Source organism: Mustela putorius, unplaced genomic scaffold (assembly GCF_011764305.1).
Source record: "Mustela putorius furo isolate JIRA1106 unplaced genomic scaffold, ASM1176430v1.1 tig00000551_pilon_pilon_pilon, whole genome shotgun sequence".
Lineage (NCBI taxonomy): Eukaryota > Metazoa > Chordata > Mammalia > Carnivora > Mustelidae > Mustela > Mustela putorius.
The window spans coordinates 8,524,358-8,548,244 of record NW_025421412.1 but is presented as its reverse complement, the minus strand read 5'-3'; positions in this window follow the sequence as shown (position 1 = coordinate 8,548,244).

The following is a 23,887-nucleotide window of genomic DNA, read 5'->3' as shown; positions in this document are numbered from 1 at the left end:
TTTTAATTGGTTTACATTAATCATGTTAAATCAAGTAGGATGAGCGTGCCCGTTTTACAGATGAGGACTCGAGGGTCAGGAAATGAAGTGCTTTAGTCAATGTCCCCCAGCTGACAGCCGGACCCTGCGAAACTCAGTCTGGCTTGGTGAAAATTAGGAGAAGTACCTGAGAACAGAACTTCTTAAAACACATGAATCATCCAGGGATCTTGTTACACTGCAGATTCTGATTCTGGAAGCCTATGGTGGACCCCAGCATGCCTGCATTTCCAGCATGCTCAGAGCTGATGGTAGTGATGCCGATCGAGGGGACCACACCGTGAGTATCAAGGCCATAGCACACCGACGTCAGGGTGACGACCATGGCATTGAAGCTGGTGGAAACGGAGCTTCCTGGTTACAACTGAGAACAGCATTTACAGAGCAACTCAATATGGGGAATTACCTTTTTCGTACTGTGAGTAAACGCGGGCAGTGGGCACCAAGCCGAGGAGTCAGCTGTGTCCGAGGTCTCCCCTCCCCGCCCCCTCACCCCCCCCCCCCCGCCGCCCGCCCCGCCCAGCGCTGGGGGCCTAGAGATGCTGTCCCTTTAATCTGGGATTGTGCTACTGGGAAGACATCGTGCAATGTCCCTAAGGGTGACAGGGATTGGCCCTCATTGCTGGTGCAGCTCCTGTCCCAGGAGAGCCCCTCTTCAGCTGTCATGCTTCACGGCTGCCTTTGCTGGCATGGGTGGGCTGCCATGAGCTCTGTCCGACTTCATGCCAGTTCCTGGGAAATCCTCTCGTCCCTGTCATTACCCTTTCTGCTCCCAACGAAATGATTAGCTAGATAATTCCCATAAGGACTCCCATGCCACTCCCACACGTGGAATGACTTGGCCCTGGCCTGCCAGGCCCCGGCAAGCATCTTCTGGGACTGACCTCTGACCCACGTTCTGGTGAACGCGTTCCCTCTGTGGCTGCACCCTGGCACCTGTCAGTCCTGGCTCTTCCCACGAAGCCCATGTGAGGCCGTGTGCACTGACGGGCTTTCAAAGCAGCTGCCCTGCTTTAACCTCAACCATCACTTGAAAGTCAGAGAGCTAGCTTAGGACCTGCCCGCCAACGGCCGCTTTCACTTCCCCGGGTCTGGCCTGCAAGGGGAAGCAACGCTTTTGGATTGGCCGGTGATTTGGCTGGCTTGGTCCCTGGGTGGCCTTCCTGTTCCGGACCCTGCTTCCTGCTGGCTGCCAGGTGGAATCTGTACTTAGCCTTTTGTCCACACTGCTGGAAGCCGAGGAGAGAAAGTGAAGAGAGGAGAAAGCAGGTTCAGAACAAAGCTGTTCTCAAATTTCAGACGACTTGCTAAGGAGATTTGAGGCTCCCAGGGGCAGAATGCTTTGCATATAGACAACTTGCAAATGAGCAGTCTGTTTGGCTAGACAGAATGCTACATTTCTGGTTAAAAAAATGTGCCAATGCATTTCTAATTTTCACATTGTTTTTACATAAATTTGCACATTAGGCTCGAGAGGCCTCATATTCAAGTATTGGAGTGATTCACAATTAATTAGTAACCTTAACTTCAGCTGCATTCAAATTCAGGCATCAGACCAGGATAAATGGAAAATATCTAAATATGTAGAAATCATCCTTTTTAATGACAACACAGGATCAGGGAACAGATGCACACCTGAGTGCACTGTCAGAGAAATGGGGCTTGATGCCCACTGCCATCCTCCTCGGTCTTTTCTGCTCATTTTTCCCATGCACTGAGCTCAGGTACAGACCATCTTTAAGAAACCAGCAGCAGGTTTCTGCTCCTGGCCTCCTGGTCGGAGACGCAGCAGGTCTTGGGTCTATTCAATTGCTTGGGCTTCCATTTGGTGTCTGTGGATCACAGTGGAGTAGTGAAGGTTTAACAGCTTTCCAAGCAAAGTCTTTGCCCTGAAGATTACTTGAGAAAGACAAGCTTTCTGTTTCCTCTTGTGGCTCTATTCAGATCAGCAGTCGTTGGGGATTTGAGTGATGCTGTTGAATAGTTCCCCCAGGCTGAGATGAACTCCCTTACTCCTCTCTCCCGTTCCTTCCACACTCTGAACTTTTAGGGAGCCTCAAGTCCTATAGTCAGTGGCGTCTCCACTGACCCTCTTGGAGGCAAAAATACCTTGGGGAGTATAGACCAGGACCAGACTAGCTCTCCATTCATTGAGTGGGATCAAAGGCTCCGCCAGGTGCCCCTGTTGTATGTCAATCCTGTCAGGAGGCTCGTGCTCAATGGCACTTTGTAAAACAAAGTTCAGGGTAATAATCTCTTTAATAAAACCTATGCTGTCTAAAACTGCAACAGCGGGGTTCCGGTAAAAGATCTCTGCAAGTGGCAGGCCAGCTGATTAAGCAGATGAAGCAACAGTGGGCTATGCCCTTTGGTCGTGCTTCCTTTCTCTGATTTTATCCCTTCGTTTCGCCTTGGAGGACCATACCTTCGCTGCCTCTTCCCCATCTCCGTGTACTGTACCTCCTTTCAAACTTCCAGCTCGAGGGAACACTCAAACAAACAAACAAATGGACAGACAACCCTTCCTTGTTTTCCTCTGCACCTCTGAGACAGGTTGGGCTTTTTCAAAGGGAACTTCAGTAAAGACTAAGAGCAGAAAAAACAAAATTAACAAAAAGCAGGAGAGCCTACCATGAGCAAATCGTCTGGACTTTTGAGAACCCAAGCCTGGTGCAGAGGCTGGGGAGAGATGGGGACTGAGGCAGGAAAGGCGGTCAAGGGCAGATTCTCAAGACATCTGAGCGATGGGTGGAGGAATTTGGACTTCCTCCTGCGTAGGGTATTTGAGCGCAGCAATGGAATTGAGGAGCAGAATTAGATTTGAGATGCTAATTAAAATTAAAAACAGAGAATGCTTGATAACTAGTACCTTGTTAAGACAGGAGTCAAAGATAAATTTAAATATCAAGTTGCAATTTGATAAGCATGCCTCAACCTTCATGACCCATAAGAAAACAAGGTTGAGGTAAGAAGGATTAAGGCCGGTCCTGGAGCTACTTTTGGGACATTTGGGGATAGAGCTAACTCATTAAGGAAGGAAGTAATTTATCGTATAAATTTCACTTTATAATTTTTACTACTGATAAATATTTATTACAAAAATTTTACTTAATGAAAAAAAGATTTGAAGAAAGAAATTTTAAAAAATGCCCAAATTGTTGGGCATTTTGTTAATACTAAGGGATCATTGGTCCAAATGTGTCCTTTTGCAGATAAATGAAGGGAATGAAAAGGTCTTTCTGTCAGCATAAGGTTACAAGCTTGTGACAGTGCCATCACAGCTGCACGCTCTGGTAAAAATTAGATGTATTAAAATTATAGTATATCAATTTAACAGAAAAATATCAAATAAAGGAATGATATAGCTTCAGATAAATATTGAGAGGGTGTTATGGAAAACATAAGAGGTTGAATGCATTTAAAAACATATACTGAATTTTATGCAGTGTTAACTCCCTCGCATACAAGAGAGGAAAATGGACATTCTCACATTTCTTCTCTGTTTGCCTTCCAGCTTCCAAATTGTTTGAATTCATATATGTTGAGCGCCTACTCTGAACCAGAAACTCTTAGGTGTTTGGGATACATCCGTGAATGAAATGGATTCTTGCCTTTGTGGAACTTACAGTCTATTCAGAGGGAGACAGGAAATAAATAATGAAGGCAAACATAATAACAATTTAGTAAATAAAAAATAAGCAGAAAGAGAAAAACAAGTGTTCAAAGGACCAGGTGTGCCCTGTGTGGGAGTGGCAGAAGAAAGTTGGAGTCCAACCATTCGTCACAAAGGCGAGGTGGGAGAAAAGGGTGAGTGGAGTTCGTCAGGTGTCTGAGGTAACCATTCTAGGCACAGGGAAGCTAGAGTGAATCCCTAAGGAAAGCCTGGTATGTCCAGAAACCCTGGGGAGGCTGGCTAGGCTGGAAGAGAGTTGACGAAGAGCAGAGTAATGGAAGAGGAGAGGAAGTGTGCACGATGGAAGGTCACATAGATCTCTTGTAGACCATTATGAGGATGTTGGCCAATACCTAACGTGGAATGGGAGCCACTATTAGTGTTCTTTTTCTCCTTGCAGTCATTATAGTATTTACATTCTGCTTTGTAGCTATAATCTTCACAGATGTTTAGTCTTTAAGAATGACTTTAATGGGGGCGCCTGGGTGGCTCAGTGGATTAAGCCACTGCCTTCGGCTCAGGTCATGATCTCGGTGTCCTGGGATCGAGCCCCGCATCGGGCTCTTTGCTCAGCGGGAGCCTGCTTCTCTCTCTCTCTCTCTCTGCCTGACTCTCCGCCGACTTGTGACCTCTCTCTCTGTCAAATAAATAAATAAAATCTTAAAAAAAAAAAAAAAGAATGACTTTAATGCTGAATAGTAATCCTTCTGGATGATCTGGAAGGGAGCTGTGAGAAGACTTAGCCTCCTGGAGAGGCCTTCATCTCGAAGGTTGCTAGTCCTAAAAGGCTGAGCCTAAAACTGGCACAGTACCATTTCCGCTGAAGATTCCAGGTAGAAGGAAGAAAACTCCCATCTTTCTTTGTAGAAAATGAAAAAAAAAATTATAGCCAATTTTAATTCATCAGAGTTGACTTCTCTATTATTTTTGAATTCTCTTATGTTTTTTTCTTAATTTTAATTTTAATTTTTGATTGTGTGTATTCCACAGACTAGTTTTATCTAGAAGGACTTTAGGAGTTTGCATTCCCTGTGCTTTTCTATTTATGAATGTGTGTTTTCTTTGGCCTTCCTATTGAAAAGTAAAATATTCTTTTTTCACATTACTTCTTAGATCTTTATGGACATGACTATATTATCTTCTGGCATTGAATGTTGCCATAGAGAAGTTTCAGGCTAGATTATTGTTTTCTTCAGTGTGTGTGTGTGTGTTTTTTTTTCCTACCTGAATACTTCAAGAATTTATTCTTTGATTTTGAAGTTCAGGAATCCAATCAGAACATGACTCTGCAACCCTCAGTTTTTTTTGTGAGATTAAGAGTCACTTATGGTTTGTTGGGAGAAGGGGGGTGGGGTTATGGACATTGGGGAGGGTATGTGCTCTGGTGAGTGCTGTGAAGTGTGTAAACCTGGCGATTCATAGACCTGTACCCCTGGGGATAAAAATATATGTTTATAAAAAATAAAATATTAAAATAAAATAAAATAAAATAAAAGCTTTTGGCAACAACAAAAAAAATTATAAGAAAGAAAGAAAGAAGAAAAGAAAGAAAGAAGTCAGACACTGAAAGGCAAATACTGCATGATCTCATTTACATGTGGAAGCTCAAAAAGTTGAACTCATAGAAGCAGGGTGTAGATTAGTGGTTGCCAGGGACCAGGTGCGTGTGTGTGAAATGGAAAGTGCTTGTCAAAGGGGACAAGCCTCCAGTAATAACATGGGTAAGTTTGGGGGATCCAAAGTGTAGCATAGTGAATGTAAGTAATAATACTGTGTTGTACACTTGAAATTTTCTAAGAGTATATGTTAAGTGTTTTCACCACACATTAAAAAAGGCATGTTAAAAAAAAAAAAGAACAAAAAAGAACATGACTCTGGTTTGGTCATACTATACTGACATGTCAAATCCAATATTGTGTCTTCTCTGATGGGCAGGAGTTGAAATCTATGATCAGCTCTTTCAGACTTCCAGCTCTTTCTGCTTTACTCTTTGGAGTCTCTCTTGTTCATGAGCTCCTCAGGGGTCAGCCAAGGATTTAGGGAAAATTATATGCAAAACTGGGGAATGTCCCCATCTCTTCCTTCTTCCTGGGGTTTCTCTCTTTATTTGTAGATTCTCTGGCAATTGCAGACTTTTTTCTCTATCATCTCAAGCTTGTGTGGCTTTCTACTTTAATTCCACCATACCACACAGCATGGACTGATGGCTGCCTTGAGGGAACGAGCTTTGTAATCATAGATCTCACTCAGAGCGGTTCTCTTTTATCAAGGATCAAATACCTTCTAGTTTTGTTCTGCCTTTTGTTCATTACCTTCAAGTAGTTCTTTTTAATATTTTTCCCAGAATTTATAATTGATATCTGTAAGAGGATGAATTCACCATAAGCCCCTGTGTCATTACCAGAAACGGTAATCTGTGATTCCATTTATTTATCTATTTATTTATTTTTATTATGTTATGCCAGTCACCATGCAGTACATCATTATTTTTTGATGTAGTGTTTCATGATTCACTGTTTGTGTGTAACACCCAGGGCTCCACGCAATCTGTGCCCTCCTTAATACCCATCACCAGGCTCACCCATTCCCCCCTTCTAAAACCCTCAGTTTGTTTCCCAGAATCCACAGACTCTCATGGTTTGTCTCCCCCTCTGACACCCCCCTCTTCATTTTTCCCTTCCTTCTCCTCATGTCCTCCATGCTATTCCTTATGTTCCCCCAAAAAGTGAAACCATGATTCCGTTTATTTAAAAAAAAAAAATCCAAACCATACTATGGTTTTTAGGGAGGCATACTTGGATGGCAGAATATTAAAGAGAAACAAAGATGTGATTACCTTGAAAGTGAAGGTCTACTTTGCAGAGAGGTAGGGAGTAGTGGTTGGGAAGGTCCATAAACAGGCTCCTGGGTGTTGGTGATATTGTATTTCTTTACCTGAACAGTAGTTTATGAATGTTCACCAAACATAATTGCATTGGGGTTTAGTGCATCAACATATGAATATGAAAGGACCAAACCTTTCAGTCCATCATTCCAATTTTAGTATATGTCCATCATAATACAAAGGCATAGATTGGTGAAACTAAAAGGTGGAAGATATATTAGACTACCAAGTATAAGAAAGCTCGTTTGGCTCTATTAATATCATTTACACTGAACTTAAGAAAAGGAGCAATATTATTAATAAAGAAAATATTTCATAAAGATTTTATCTATTTCGGAGATGTAACAATCCTGAATGTGTATACGCCTACTAACGAAACTTCAAAATGTATGAAATAAATATAGAACTAAAGGAAGAAATCCAGAAATACTTAGTGATTTTAAGATCTCTCTCAGTAATTAATTGATAGAACATGAAAAATTAAGTATGTTTGTGGAAGATTTAAATAGCACTATCAGCCACATTCACCCAATTGGCATTTTAAAAACCCTGTACCCGTAACAATAGAATACATGTTTTTATTTCCTAGTGCACTGGAACAGTCACAGGATAGATCAGATAACAGGTCAAAAGATACATTGATAAATGTAAGAAGATCAAACCTTATGTAGTATGTGATCTAACCACAGGATATCAGTTATAAGTAAGTACCAATAGAAGAACTGGAAACATTTCAAAAATTTAGAAGTTAAAGAAAATTCTAAATTATCCATGGGTCAAGGAAGAAACCACAGGAAATATTTAAAGCATTTTGAAATGTATGCAATTGAAAACACGCAATATCAGACTCCACAAAACAGTGGTGTTACTAGCTTCAAATGTTTGCAACAAAGAGGAAAAATTTAATGATCCAAATTTTAATCATAAGAAGACAAAAAAGCAAAATACTCTAAGTACTAACAAGATATTTATGAAAGAGAATAAAACATTAGAGAAAGTGAAATTTGTGTTTTGGAAAAGATCAGTGAAATTGATAAATGGCTAGAATGTTAGAAAAAAAGCTTGATGATAAGCATCAGGAATGAAAGATACAATATCACTATTAATCTCATGGAGATTACAGGGATGATGATAAACAAATATGAAAAATTTTATGCCAATAAATTAGACAACTTTGATGAAGTGGACACATTCCTTAAACAGCACCGTTCACCAAAACTCATGCAGGGAAAAATAGAAAATACTGATAGTTCCAGAGCTACTAAAGGAATTACATTTGTAATTAAAATCTTCTCACAGAGAAAACTCCAGGCCCAAATGGCTTCACTGATGAATTATTTTAAATACTTAAAGAAACACTCTCCAAATACATTTTATGAGGCAAGAATAAAAGCGGCTGTAATTTTCCTATTTTGTATATTTTCTTCTGATTCTCCATTTTACTTCTGTGTCCTTTCCTTGTCTCTTGAGATAGACGTATAACCCTTCTTTTCCAAATCACACATTTTTACATCTTTAGTTGCATTCCACAAATCCTGATATGCTGATTTCTAATATCAATGAATTAAACATTTTTTCTAATTTTTGTCTTAATTTTTTCTTTGAAAACAGATTTATTTAGAAGTACATCATAGTACTTTTAAATATGTTCAATGTCTTCCTCAATTTTGACAAAGTATCAGTTACAGTTTTGGTGACTATTACTTTTGTCCCATAGTTTTGCTCAGACACAAATTACATGTACTGTAGGCTTCTCATTGTGACTTGCTCAATCTCTCATGTTATTTTCCATAGTATTTTCTTTATCCTCTATTTTCAATCTTTTCTTCTGGACTATCTACCAGTTCACCAATACTCTTTGCATTTAGTTGTCTTAATTCTGCGAAACTGTTCATATTTTTCTAATTTTAGTCATCATACCTTTTATTTCTGGAATTTTCATTGTTTCGAGATTGTTTAGTTTTCTGATGATAGTTATCAATTTTGATTGCTTCTTATTGAAAACAGTAGAAATACTTTTAAAAAAATATATAAACTAATATCTGGACCACCATAGATTTGATTTTATTGCTTTTTTTCCTGCTCTCCACCCCCTACCCCCACTGGGTTTCATTTAGGTCGTCCTGCATCTTGGTTATTTTTTATGACGTGCCGGACTCCAGTCTGTGTTCCCTCCCTCAAAATCTGTGGATCATGCAGCTAATCCCTTTGACTCTCTCCAGAATTGTATGCACGCCCCCAACACGCTTGCTTAACCTCCTTTTGCCTCTATATTTCCTCTTTCATTGGCTTTTATATTTTCAAGTTTTTATATTTTCAGGTTTTTAAAAAGGTGTTTACACCTATTTTAATCTCACTGGAGTGTTGGCTGAAGTTGCTTATTTTGTGGTAGTAATTTTGTGGTACTTTTATGTTGATAAATTATCCAATATTTCTTTAGTCTTCCTTTTTGTTCTTCTCTTTTATTGGCTGATATTTATATGTGAATTCACTTCTGTCAATGAATTCATCAATTTGGAATTGGAATTCATGTGCAAACTTTGTTTTTAAAATACTGTGGCATGGAGCACTGGGTATTATACACAAACAATGAATCATGGAATGCTACATTAAAAACTAATGAAGAACTGTATGGTGACTCACATAAAATAATAAAATAAAAAAAAATAAAATAAAGTGGCAGCTTGTTGTACCAGTATGTCCCACCTCAGACCTGACACTATGATTTATCGTTATCGCTGTCTGCTATCTTTCACTCTTGTAACTGTATTTTGCTTCATGCTCATGTAGTTGCTAAAGATTATAGACATGACTGTGTTTAGATTTTATTTTATCCTACTCTCCTTATTTGACAGAATTGGATATGGCTATTGAATACCTTGAGAAGATTAACATTTTATCTTTTCAAACTACCCTTCGCTCATCCTCAAAAATGAGCTCATACAGGAAGCCTGTTTTCAGCCTCACAATTGACAGGTAAGAGGGGTTGAGACGGGAAACTTCTCACTTTTGTTAGGAGTTGACTGTTTTTGTCTTCTTATTATATAATCTATCAGTAAACTCATCTATAAAATATGTTGATATGAATGACCCACAGTGAGAAACCATAATTCTCCAGGTTCCTACAAGGAAACATTAGAGAAGCAAAGAGGAATATGATATGTAATTTAATGCTATGGAGAGCAAACTTTTTAATTTTTATGCATTAACTGTACTCAGTGTTGTCACTATTGCTAACCCTTCTGGCATTTGGGACATGTTAATTGAGCCTAATTACAGAGTGACTGAAGCTGATGATACGGTGTGAGAAGGCCTCGTTAAAAAACATTGTTGAGTTCTGGTAAAATGTATACTTTCAAAAATCAATGGATGTCAATTCCCATAAAGAGATGTGGAGGCACCCCGACATACTCACACATGGGCTTGATTTTCCTGTGGCATATCTTGTTTCTACAAGCAGAAAAATCTCATTGATTTGGAAGTCGTCCATCAGAACGCCCTTCCCTGTTCTGAGGACTTAATAGAAAGAGCAGAGCTTTTCAGATGTGGTAAGAACTCCAGAAATCTGTGCCACATCTTGAAGAATATTACTTTGGAATTTCGGACTGTCTGGAAAGTTGCTGCAGCATCAATAAATGTTTAAATATTTGACTATAATTCATTCCGTCTGTTTCACTGAGAATTATCTTAACATTTGATAATTATTGAGGGGAGCATTTTGGATTTTTGTTGCATGTGTGGCAGGATAATTTTTGAGATATTACGTTTTTTTCTGTTTTTGCTGTAAGAATTCGATCTTCATTCCAAGCTGCTGGCCACTTTTTGGGTTTCTAATCGTCAGGAAGTGGTAGAGTACTTGCCCTGTTAAGCAAAAACAAGTGTGATGAGCACTGGGTGTTATACATAACTAATGAATCACTGAACACCACATCAAAAACTAAGGACGTAGTATATGTTGGATAACTGAACATATTAAAAACAAACAAACAAACAAACAAACAGGGGTGATAGCCATGGCAAAAGAAAGGTAAATTTTTGTCTATGGATCTTGCCTTTTGCCTTATTTTCTCAAAGCAGGTATTTGGCCTACGAAGTTTCTTTTTTTTGATTTTCTTTTCCCTTGGGCTCATCCGGTTTTTTGAAGAACCCTAGGGCAAAGATTAGATTAGTTGTATATGAGAATGGGACTGAGTTGTGTAGTTTAAGGGTTATGGGACAAAATGTTAAAGAAATATAATGTGATTTTGTGTATCCTTGTGTTTTTTTGTGTGTATGACTTCCCCAGGCCTTTTCAGGGTTGCTGGTAGATATTCTTGATACCTGGTCAAAACGAGAATTCAGAATCCTGGTCATTCCTATCTATGTTCATCTCAGGGAATGAATACCACAGCCTCCTCCTCCACCCCTCTCCATCAGGACTGCCAAGATGCCGGAGAAACAAAAATCTGCAAGCTAATAAAACCCCAGAAAATGAGATAAAAGCTGCAGTCAGTGAGAGATATCTGTTACAAAATTCAGCCAGAGAGGTCAGATCTGTCTATAATCTGAGTTTCGGACATGCCTGGGTTTTTGATTCGGAATTTACCTAGCCTACCTTCGTCTAGCATCCCTGCTGATGACCTCATCTGTTCCCTGCCAGTTGGTCACTCCAACACCTCTACCACTATCCCATGAGATCAACTCACTGTGGTGCCTTCTAAGAAGTTGAGAATTAAGATATGAGTCACTCTAGGAACCCCTTAAGCAGAATTAAATTCATATTAAGGTATAAGTGACTGATTTTATATATATTCCTGAAAGTTGCCCCTAAAAAAGGGAGAGGAAGAGAGATTCTCATCCTGGGATAGTGGGTGGGGATGGCCGACAGGATTCTTTCACTGACTGGGGAGAGCTAAAGGGTGTCAAAGCCATGTTGTCCTGGTTGGCGCTGTCCCTCCCATCCAGCCCCGCCCATCATGGCTTGGAACTATTGAAATTATTTCTTCATTTTTTTGGGGTATCTTGGGTTTAATTATTGTGCTCATTTCCCAACTTAAGCTTTTATCCTGTTCCATTCTGGTTTCTGTCCTTTATCTGAGGCTGAAACAAGTTGTATCTTTATAGCTTGTGGTAGATCTTCCTACTCAGCTTCATTGTTTACAGTGGTTGGAAGATAGATAGACAGAGAGATAGATATCCTTTGCTTCTACATGGAAGTTAGGTATCGAAAATAAACCTATGCTGGGTCTCAGCTGCTCACGGAGTATGCCTCTGGTGTAGAATTTTGGAGAGCTCATCTGTGAGTGGTCTTGTCTTCTAGTTTGCTGAGTGGATGCAGAGTGGCTGGGATTTATCAACGTTCCAGAGACTGATACCTTAAACCAACTCACAAGAGAGTGATGTATAAACATAATGACAAACCATTATTGACAATGGAGAAAATTTATTTCCAGTGGCCTCAATCTGATGCTTCCTTTGCACTATCAGGGTACTTTGGGGTACTCAAAATTCTGCTTGTTGATGTTGAACAAAGAGAAGGAGATCACCTTGAGGGTTGTTTTTTTCCAGGCTCTGGAAGATTCAGGAAGCCCTCCCTGTTTTCAGATTCTCCAGCTTTAGAAAAAGCAGCATGTCTACCTTGGGTTCAGTATTGCTTTTTTTCTGAATCATTCTCGGCAAACCATGGAAAATTTCTCTACTTTGCGCTTGTCTTTCTTTGTTCCTTGATGTTCACAGTGCTACTGCAGAATAATAATTCCATCAATTAAGCAAAATTTTCTTGATACCCAGTTGTGATGGTTAATATCATGTGTCTGTTTGAGTGGGGATTGGTTACCCAGACTAAATATTGTCTCTGGTTGTGTCTGTGAAGGTGTTTCTGGATAAGGTTCATATTAGAATAGATGGGCTATTGACACCAACTGTGGGTGGGCATCCTCTAATTGTCTGAGGGCCTGAATAGAACAAAAGGTAGAGGAAGGAGGAGTTCATCCTTTCCCCTCTGCCTCAAGTAATTAAGCTGGGTCCATCTCATCTCATTTTCTCCTTCTCTTAAACTGGAACTCGCACCATTGGCTTCCCTGGTTCTCAGGTCTTTGGTACTGAATTATACTACTGGCTTTTCTGGGTCTCCTGCTTGTGGATGGCAGATCTTGGGACTTGGTCTTTATAGTCGCACGAGCTAACTCATCTTAACTTCTCTCTGTCTTGGTTCTGTTTTTCTGGAACATCCTGACTAATACATGAGTCAGGTCTTCATTAGGCTTCATTAGACCCTGGTTTTTCAGAGTTCTACCTAGAAACATCAAAACTCGCCTTTTTCCTGATGGGTTTATTCAGTAACGTAATTCACAGGAGACACCTGAATTTGAGATTTTAGGTGGGCACTACCTAATTCTCTAAGTTACATTCATAAATTACTATACTGCATAAACAACATATTTATACACATTTCATATCAAATACCCCAAAGAATACTTTTTTTTTTTTTTTACTAAAAATATCTATGTTACTTTCTCCAAAGAAGAAGGGAAGGAGATCATTCATTTGAAATAGAAATGGTTTTTGTGTTCCTGATAGGTTTTCTTGAGATACACAGGAACTCCTTAATTATTACAGGAATCCGTATAGACACCATCCTAAGAGAGTAAGAAAAGAATAACTGGTCTGGGTTTTATCTTTGGAGGATCATGTAGAGCAGTGCAGAAGAGACTTGCTCTCAGTATTGGCACTAATCTGTGTAGGAGGAGTCAGAGGAAGGTTGTCGCCAGATGCCCCTTCCTAGTATTAGGTGTTATCTTCCCAGGAGGCAGATTTGGAAAGACTGGCAATTGAAAAGAACACATAGCAAATACTTAAAAAAGGGAAGCCTGGAGATGTCCAGAAAATTCAAAATAGAATTACCATATAATTCAGCAATCCCACTTCTGAGTGTACATAGAAAAGAACTGAAAACGGGATCAAAAAATGTATTCGCACATCCGAGTTCATTGCAGCATTATTCACAACAGCTGAGAGGTGAAATCAAACTAAATGTCCATCCGTGAATGAGCAACTAGAGAAAAGATGGCCTATATGTACAATGTAATATTATTCAGCCTCAAGAGAGAAAGAAATTCCTTCCCGTGTTGCAACATGGAGGAGGCTTGAGGACATTAGGTTCAGTGAAATCAGCCAGTCATAAAAAGACAAATACTGTATGGTTCTTCCATGAAGTGTCTGAACTAGTCAACCCTTGTCAAGGGAAAATAGGAGGGAGGTTGCCAGAGGCTGAGGAAAGAGGAAGAGGGGGTTGGTGTTCAGTGAGTGCAGGGTTTGAGTTTTGCAAAATGAGAAGCTTCTAGAGAGCTATAGTTGACACTAACGCACCTGTAGTTAACACTAACTCAATAACCTTTAAAGTTCTTTCAACCTTTGAGATTCTATTATTCCCCCAAACCGATTTATCTTTTATTGTTATAAACACAGACTTTTGTGACATGTTTACTCACGATGTCTCTGTTTGACATTTTATATTTTTCCAAATGTCACAGCATTATCAATTATATATGAAGCTCCCATTAATTTATATGGCAGAAAATTTGTCCAAAGTAAGAGAATTTCATGTATTTTTGGGATTTTGAATTTTTGGATTTATATTAAGTACTGAATTTAATTTACTATGATAACTTCCCATTTCTGCACTGTCTACTGACTCAGAAAGTAAAAGAGGCCATAGACAACATTTTAGTTTACAGATTTACAAAAAAAATATTACTGAAGTCTTAGCTTTGGTATCAGAATGCCATGTAGGGACAAACAGCTCTTCTTAATAATTTTACTTATTTTAACATCATAATCTATTAGTAATAATTACACTGAGTACGCTGCACCAAACTAAATGGGATATAACACTGAGACCAGGCCACAATAGCCTCTGTTATTTGTAGAGGGAGGTGATTTCCTGAAGACAAAAACCTCTGCATCTCATGTAGCTGAAACTTAAATAAGAACATATTTGCCTGAAGTCCCAGTCATCAAGAAGAGGGAAGGGACAGTGTCCTTTTTAGAGAGTTTGGGTTTGTGTGCTTCCAAATTAATCTCAAGTTTTAAGTATCTTCATTTTATGCAAATGGAAAAATGGTTATTTTTAACAATCATTAAATAGGCTTCTCAAGGTCACATTTTAGAAGTCATAAGATTTAGATCATTCAGTACACTTAAGTTTGTATTTTTACAAGTCAGGTAACAAGGTTATAATACTCCATCCTAAGTATGTCTCTTGGCACCATGTTTGATTTTCTTTAAATTTTCTGCCACATGTTGAAGAATGATTTATGCTTTTTCTAACCACATGATAACTAACCTTCAGTTAAATAGTTCCTTGAAAAGGCTTTCATGACTCTGCTTCCTTAGATGGATCAGATCTGCTGTTGTCCAGTAGTAACTGGCGATGTGCACGGTGCTTGTTCTTGAATCCAGGCTCTAGACTGTAGCACAGACTGGGGTCAGTAACAATGAAGGGAAAAGTCGTAAACTACCTGACGCTTTCATCATGTGAGTTGGCACTGTGTTAGCTTCCTTTTTAAAATTTCTTCTCTTAAATTGTATTGGAGCCTAAGTGGTTCATTTGTGGATCTTTAGAAACAGAAAAAGGATTATTCTTTCTAAAAATAAAAATTAAAAAAAAAAAAAAGAACAAAGTGTCCACAGAAAATTCCAGAAGCTTGTTTACTCTTAATTTTTAAAATCACCTCCATCATAGTGGCAAGACGGCATTCTGAAGGCAGTCGCCTGGGTCTGAATCTCAGCTTCACGTTTATTATTTGTGTGATTTGGGGGCAAGTTAATGAGCCGTTTTGTGTCTTTGTTTCCTCTTCCATAAAGTGGGATATAAAGAGTACCTCGTTCACTGAGACAGCACGAGGATTCAGTAGCTGTGAAGTACACGAAGTGATGCCTGGCACATTTAGTACCTTGGAAAATGCATGACTTCTCACTGTGGTTAAGTGAAACAAACCAAACTCAATCTTGTGGTTATCTTTCTAAAAATTCTAAAGAAGAGCATATGAATGGGAAAAAAGGGCTTCATTGCACAGAACAAATATAAGTACCTACTATAAGCAAAGTATGACGCCAGGCAGAGGGTGAGAAGTAAGAGATATAGTTCCCAGGGTTAACATACGGTAGTACGAGATCGGCGATGAAAGGGACAGATAACCTGCAGCCCTACAAGGAGGCTTGTGTATGGATTTTCCGTGGCACCTTGTGCATCTCTCTCTCACGACCCTTGTTCCTCGGGTCATTATTGCCTGCCTTCGAGGCCATCCTCTGCCTCTGAGCAGAGAACAAACTTCGTTTGTTTCTTTCTTTGTTTGTTTTTATGCCCAGTACCTAATACAGTTCCTGGAGGAAAATAGGTGTTCAATACATATTCGATTGGGGAGTAATGAATAAATGCATGAATCCTTTCAAAATAGGATGGATATGAAAGCATTCATGGAAGAAATGGGATTTAATCTGGGCTTGAATGATAGGAGAATCCACCTAAGAGCCGTGCTGTCAGATAAAATACAGCAGGTCCCCTTCAGTCTGAACTTCAGATAAAGCACAGATAACATTCCAGTGTAAGTAGGGCCCATGTGATATTTGGGACCTACTTATATTAAAAAAATGATTCATGGTTTAAATTTGAATTTCAGATAAACAATGAATCTTTTTTAGAACCTCTTTCTGAATATTGCATGCATGGCATATACTTATTACTAAAAAAAATGTTACTTCCTGAAATTCAAACTGAGCTGGATACCTTGTATTTTTATTTGCAAAATCTGGCAATCCTAATATGAGGAATAGAAAATAGAAGGATTTTCAGTTAAAGGAATGGCAAAAGAAAAAGAGGGAGGCATTTTGCTTTTAAGAAAATTTGAGTCTTTGAGTAAGAATATCTGAATGGAGAATTGTGATAGAGGATGGTGCCTAAAATAGTTCCTTTTCCTTGCTGATTTTCTTTAAAAATGTGCATTTTGTTTTCTGAACACCCTTCACCTAACCTTGTTCTTCCCTGGCCTCCTCCTCCACCCCCCACCCCCACCCCCACCAGCTTGCAAATGCTCTATAAGGGGGAGGACAAAGGGTTTCTATGTCACTTAGCTCTTTGGTCGTTGAACCTGGAAGGATTCCTCACATGTCACTGACTGTAGCACACAGAGGTACATGGCTATGTGTTCAGGAAATAAGCGAGTTACAATAAACATCCATTTAGACATTTCAAGTGGTTTTATTGGAGCTCTTTCACGTAGAAACCGACCGTACTGCTTTCTTTAGATAGACTCAACCCTGGACTTTGACAAGCGCTATGTAAGTTAGATGAAAGTCTTCCCTTTGCTTTTTCAATTTGCTTATTATAGGGACAGCTTGAGCTCCCTCTCCCAAGGTCAGCGTTTCTCCCTTCTTCCCTCCTACCTTTTCTTTCTTTCTTTCTTTCTTTCTTTCTTTCTTTCTTTCTTTCTCTTTCTTTCTTTTCAACTAGTTCAGTGATTCAATGTCTTTTGAAGAATCAGGAAATAAAAAATATTGATAGTTTTTACCTTTATGACACTGTCTGTATTAAGTATCATCTGTTTATTATAATATGCTGGGCTCTGATGAACCTTATGAAAGTTCATTTAAGCAAAAATAGTACAACCTTCTAGGTGCTCCTGTTGAGAAACAAGATGGCACCTTTGAGATGGCTCAAATGAAGATTCCTTTACTTTGTAATTAATGTGTCGATTACAAAGTCACTGTACCCAGCCAGCCTTGTAAAGGTCATTCTTCTCATCTTTTCCACCTTCCTACATTCTTTTATTTTTAAGATTTTATTTATTTATTTGACGAACAGAGATCACAAGCAGGCAGAGAGGCAAGCAGAAGCAGGTTCCCTACTGAGCAGAGAGCGTGATGTGGGGCTTGATGGATCCCAGGACTCTGAGATCATGACCTGAGCTGAAGGCAGAGGCACAACCCACTGATCCACCCAGGTGCCCCTCTTTTATTTTTTAAAGATTTATTTATTTGATAGAGAGAAGGAGAGAGCGTGCACACATGCACGAGCAGGGGGAGGGGAGAGGGAGAGGGGATCTCCAGCAGACTCCTCACTGAGCTGAATGCCGAGCTCCATACAGAGCCCTGAAATCATGACCTGAGCCAAAATCAAGAACCAGATATTAAAACACTGAGCTAGGTGTCCATCCACCTTCCTGCTTTTTGATCTTAAGGCATTTAAGAGGCACAGATCCAGAGACAAGAAACCACAGAGACCGAGAAGCCAGGCTCAGGGAAGACAAAGAGATAAGATTTATTTTCTATCAGCTTCCAGAACTTCTTCCTGTGAAGCCTAATTTTATTATTCTACATTCGTGAAGTGAATTGTTTACAATGAAAAAAGTGAGAGAAAGCTGACTTTCAGGGGGATGGAAAACTAGAGATAAACCAAAGGATAATTGAGAAGTACAGTCTCAAAGGATAATAATATAAACTAGCTTTTAAAATTTCATTTTATTCCGGCAGAGCCATAGCCTCATGCAGTATGCAGGTTATATGAGTACATGAGATGCTTTTGAACTTTCCCCTGAAAATTTAAAAAACATGGAGATTAAATACAAGGCCTGATTCTCCATTTTTTGTTGCTCTTTCTGCTTTTTTGGCTTTCGGCATCTACACAGCATATTGAGAATACTGTTCATTGCCAGTAACAGGAACAAAACAGGGGAAAAGCAATATTAAGTTGATACAGTCAGTAATATTTGCAAAATAAAACAAAATAAATTTAAATAAGTATAAAGTAAATCAAAGGATATTTATCCACAATGCAATCTTTAATTCAACATGAAAAATATTTACTCAGTGCTTTCAGCATGCCAAGCTGTGTTTTAGGCCTGGCAGGGGATACAACGATATAGTCTCTACCCTCAAGGTGAATACGCCTTGATGGTGGCAAAGGAAACAATTCAATATGTGAATGATTATAACATAGAGTAGAATGGAATAAGGGCCCAGGGACAGGTACACCCATGGTGCTAGGAGAGGTTAGGTGGAGAGAGATTACATCTTGTTGCAAGAGTGGGAGGACACGGTGATTGTGCTCAGGGAGGAAGTAAAATCTGATACGGAAAAGGAACAAGGCTGGGGGAGAGATGGGGCAAGAACTTTCTTGTGGAAATAAGATCACAAGTCATTGAGAAAGATCACTGGGGAACATCAAATAACCCAACCTGGCTGGAGTGCGTCATGTGTGTGGATCATCAGAGGAGATCAGGCCAGAAAGGTAGGTCGAGGCTAATCTGTGAAGGCCTTCGCAGGAAGGAGGCAGGTGGTAGAAGTCATGGAGAGCCGAGAATGTATGGTGTGCGGGTGCCTGCTGCTGGCTTTCAAGGAAGCTTGGCTGGACTCAGCCAGTCAACTCATTGCTGCTTCTAGGAGTATCTCATTTCTTTTCCAAATGTTTCCTCCATTCAGGGCTTTCTGAAAAGCAAGAAAGTGGAACAGGAGTTCCATGAGCACATGCCAAGGCTGCTCCAGTTGGTGGCGGATCTAGTTGGTGGAATCCAGTTGGTGGCAAATTTTCTTTCTACTTGAATGTCATGACTGTAACATTCAAAAATATTATTTCTCATTCTTTAAACTGCAAAGTGATGGAAGAAAGACTGAGTTCAAACAAGCTCCCAAGACGCATCTGTGCTGATTTGCTTCGTGCCTGTCCAGGATGTCCTCCCAGGATGCACTGGAGCTGGTACTTCTCGTGCACAGGCACCTGCGCATCTTTGTTTAGTCAACTTCGGGAAAGGTGTTATGAAGGAGGCATTGGAGGATGGGTATCGCATGAAGTTACTCAAGATAGAAGAGATCTGAGCCAGAGGATAAGTATAAAACCATGTCTATGGAGAGTTTGAGAAGTGGGACCACAGAAGTTAAGCTTGTCATCATGCCAGGGTGCTGGAGGGAATGGAAAGTCTAAAAAGTCAAGAGTGAGCTAATGGTGGGGGTATTATCAATGAGAGATGATGTAATGAGATAAGAGTGTCCTGAATCGGGACCCCTGGCACATGGCCCGATTGGATAATAGGGCCTATTGCTGACCTTTGGCTAAGACTTATTTAATGTTCACTGTAGAATATTGAAGTCTCAGATATTGTAACCTGATTATTTTTCTCTCTCTCTGAGGCTGTCTTCAACCCAAAAATGTCATGGGTCTATGCTTGCCTCAGTTCAGTGTGCTTTTCAATATACTGACACTTAAATTCCTTCAGCTCACTCCATAGGTGAGGGGATGGCGGCAGAAGGAGGTGAAGTGACTTGCTCAAGTTCAGAGTCTGGAAGTGGTCAATCTGGAATTCAGCTTACAAAGAACTTTACAGGAAAAAAGGCAATTGTGTAGGTAAGTAGTCTAGGAGGTTTAAAAAATAATAAAGCCAACGTTTCAATATTAAAGTCATAGAAATTCAGGTAAAAATTGCACATGGATCTCATCAAGGACCCATTTTATTAACATAAATGAATTCGATTAGGAATTTGCAAAGATTAAGATTCAGTCTTGGAAACAGATTTTCTTTTAATCAAACTAGATGCACGAGCATGTTAAAATTGGTGTAGGGGGTCTTTTGTGTAAATGTGTTTGACCCTGTGACTTTGTTGGGCTTGCTACTTTGATTGAAGTCATGCTGAGGCCATAATAATACAAAGATATTTTTTCCCTCTTTCGGTTTCCGGACTGCTTGACTTTGCCTGCAGCTTTGTAACAGGAACAAATGCAATCCTCTCTTCAAAAAATGGGCTCAGCTACTGGGCATTTGTTTGGCAGGACGTTCGGGATGTCAGACACATCAAGTGTGGGGCCCTTGCACATCCGTCTGAGTCAGCTCCGTAAGGGCGAAGCACTCATTAAAGAAATGGGTGCCGAAGACAGCTGGGGCATAACTGTGCTTTGGGAGCTGCATGGAGCTGGGGGAGGGAAACTGCTCCTCTGTGACTATAAAGGGATCCCCGGTGTCTGAGAGAAGTAACTGTGGAGTAGTTTCCTTGTTCTTGTAGAGAAAGAGTTGGACTCTCTCCCTGATAAGCCAGACTGGTACTTTGCGCTAACCTCCAAAGGGGCCATGGGTGTCAAGTTCTCCTCCAGAGTGTCATCTGGTAGAGATAACTGCACCTGATAACAGTATATCTACAGTGTTCCTTCATAAACTAGGCACTGGGTAAACATGCTTTTTCAATGCGTTTTCATTTAACATTGACCTTTTACAGAAAAGCTACTGCTTTGAACAAAGAAGTGTCTTCCAGAACTGACAGGTGGAGTCTAGCTCCAAGCCAGCTGTGGAAGCCCATTTGCCCTCTTCTCTAACCTGTGAGTAGAGAACCTTAAGGTAAGCTGGGTCTATCCTCAAGACGGTGAATTACCAGGCAAATTTCCAGGGACATCAGATTTGTATTATTTCTTTCCCCTTAAGAACTACAAGTCCCTTCCAAAGCTGTGATAATTTCTGACTCTTCTCATGGAGCATGGATGTCTTTTCTTTTTTCTCTACTTCCTTCTCCCACTTGAACTTTCCATATAACTTATCTCTTTGCTGCTGTCCTCCTTCGAGAGTGAATGACATTTATGAGGAATCCACAGAGGCTGTTGGATTAGGGGAGGTGGGGTGCAGGAAGTGAAGGGTAAACCTACATCCCAGAAATGGAAGGTATGGTTGGCCCAAAGGTGAAACTTATGTAAATTAAGTGAGCTTGATGAATATGAAATGGTTTAAGCAATTTATTATGAATAAGGCTGTTCTCAAAAGCCCAGAAAGAGAAAGATGTGCCAGTACCCTCCCGCCATCCATATCCTTGGTTCTGGAAACCTTTCCAGTGCAATGCTTTAGCGTCATGTACCTTAGGTTACAGATGGGACATGAGCTGAAAATGATTGGCGTAGTGAACAACATTGTTTCTTGACCTGATGGCACATCACTTATCATTATCACTGTGGCAAGTCTTCCTGTTTTCTTCATTATAATAGGAAGTGCAGTTTGTTCTTATTTATTTAGGGAATGAATATTCATTTTTGGGTACACTAATCTCTTTTCTTCTTCTAGCTGACCTATTTTGATGATTATTTATTAGCATTTCATCTATAAACATGGTAGTAGAAATAGAAAAGGATCAAGTTTTAGTTATTTGGGTTAGATGTTGTGGCAAAGAGAAAGGGTTTTGGAAAATAGGTTGGAGTTATTAGATTGATAATTTCAGTTATGTTATTACCTGTCTTCACAAATAATTAAGTCAACTGTACATAGGAACTTAATACGACAGAAACATTTTTAGTGAATGTCTACTCACAAGGCTTACCATTCTTGTATGTAAGATATGCATTTTAAATAATAATAATAATATTAATAGTCCATCTAAAGTTCTAGTCATAATCAGCAATTAAAATTTATTTGCAGTTAAAAGGTTAATCCAACAGCTGAAGGCATATAGCTTGCAGTATGAAACTTATGACATAAGCCACTATTTCTTTGGATATACACGGTAATAACATCACTAAAACCACAGTGTGAAAAGAGATTCATGTTTCACCAAGGTTAAAGGTAAAGGGATAGACTAAGTATGAAAAGAAGACAGTTAAGTGGAAAAATGCTCAAATTGACATTTTTTTGGACATGTTATTATTTTTATATATTTTGTACCAATAAAATATCAGATGAAAGAGACAAGTTATTTTCTACCGTATCAGGCCAGAGTAGAGCAAGAAAATCAGGTTATATGATCTAAGGCCTACGTGATCATAGCTGCAGTGACTCCAATGGCCAATGTCAAAAACTATTGGCTGATTGGTGGTTGGTATAGATTTTTTGGTTTTGTTTTGATTTAGAAGGGAACATTTATTGAACATTTATTGAACATTTATTGAACTACTGTGCCAAGTAGTACACCAAAGTGATTTTTCATCTGCTAAATTATTTGATTCTTTTAATAACCTTGCAATTACTTACAAATGAGAACATTTATTTTTGTTAACAGTCACTAATAGATGTAGTCAATGTTCTTGGTAGATGTAGTCAGATTGGCCAAATGTTGGGATATTGATTATAACATGGAGATACGGATCTGAGGAAACAAACACTATACTCAGATTGTAACTGAACCAATGTTAGTTTGCTTCTTGATGAGTCAGAAGCTGCACCATGTGGAGGTGTCACACAAAGTGAACTTTATTTGTAAAAAATAAGGAGATCATAGGGAATAGCTTCCAAAGTCATGACTCCCCAAACCAGGGAGGACAGGTTCTTTTTATTTAGGGTTAGGATGAATATTTAGATAGGGAAGACCTGTCACTGTAGGTGGGCAGAAGGTCATGCATGTACCTTATAGAAACATGCCTATCCACACATTGTATGTTATGTAAATGAGGTTTGTGTTCTTCCTTGGGTAGAGATTTTAGTATTATAATGAGGTCAAGGTAGTTGCTAATCATTCTAGAGGTCACTCCATTTATGCTGACAGGAGTCAGAGTTAAGCTCAAACTGGTCAGTGTGGTCTGGGCCCATTAGAGGTCTCTTCAGAGCAGTCACTATAGCTCTGAAGTGGTTTCACTTTCCATTTGCCCAAGTTAAGAGGGAAACTGGCAAGAAGAGCCTAAGGAAAAATGTGGGACCAAGGTTGGGGAGTACAAGCAGGTGCGTAGTAAAGTCAGGTCTTGGGGTCTAGCTGGTGGTAAGAAGACTTCAGAGTGCTTTCCTTGACATTATACTTAAATCTAAAACCATGTGTGAACCATTTTTGATAGTACAATACAATAAGACAGTTAGTTGTTGATGATCATTAGTTTACTGGTTCTATAGGATTATTAGCATCACTCTGTTTCACCTACAGACTCTATCCCTAGCAATCTCACCTGGAAATATTTATTCTAGGAAACTAAGGAAAGCAGGTGTGGTTTTAAAACCTTCCCACAAATTCTTTCACACTCTTTTCTTCAAAAAGTAAAAGAATTTTGCTTCTCTTGGGTGTGGGCCAGACTTAGTGAGTGTGGTGAAAATAGTGGTGTGTGACTTCAAAGATTATGTGATGAAAGGAATTATAACTTTCTCGTTGCTCTCTCTTGGATTACTTACACTAGAGAAAGCTGGTGGCCACATTTTGAGAACTTAAGCAGTCCTATGGAAAGATCCATGTGGCCTAAGGAACTAAAGCCTTCTAAGGCCAAGAGTCAGTGAGAAACGAGGCCTCTTGCCAACAGCCATGTGAGGGTGCCATCCTGAAAGAAGATTCTCCAGCCCCCGTCAAGCCATGGATAGTTGCAGCCATGGATCGTA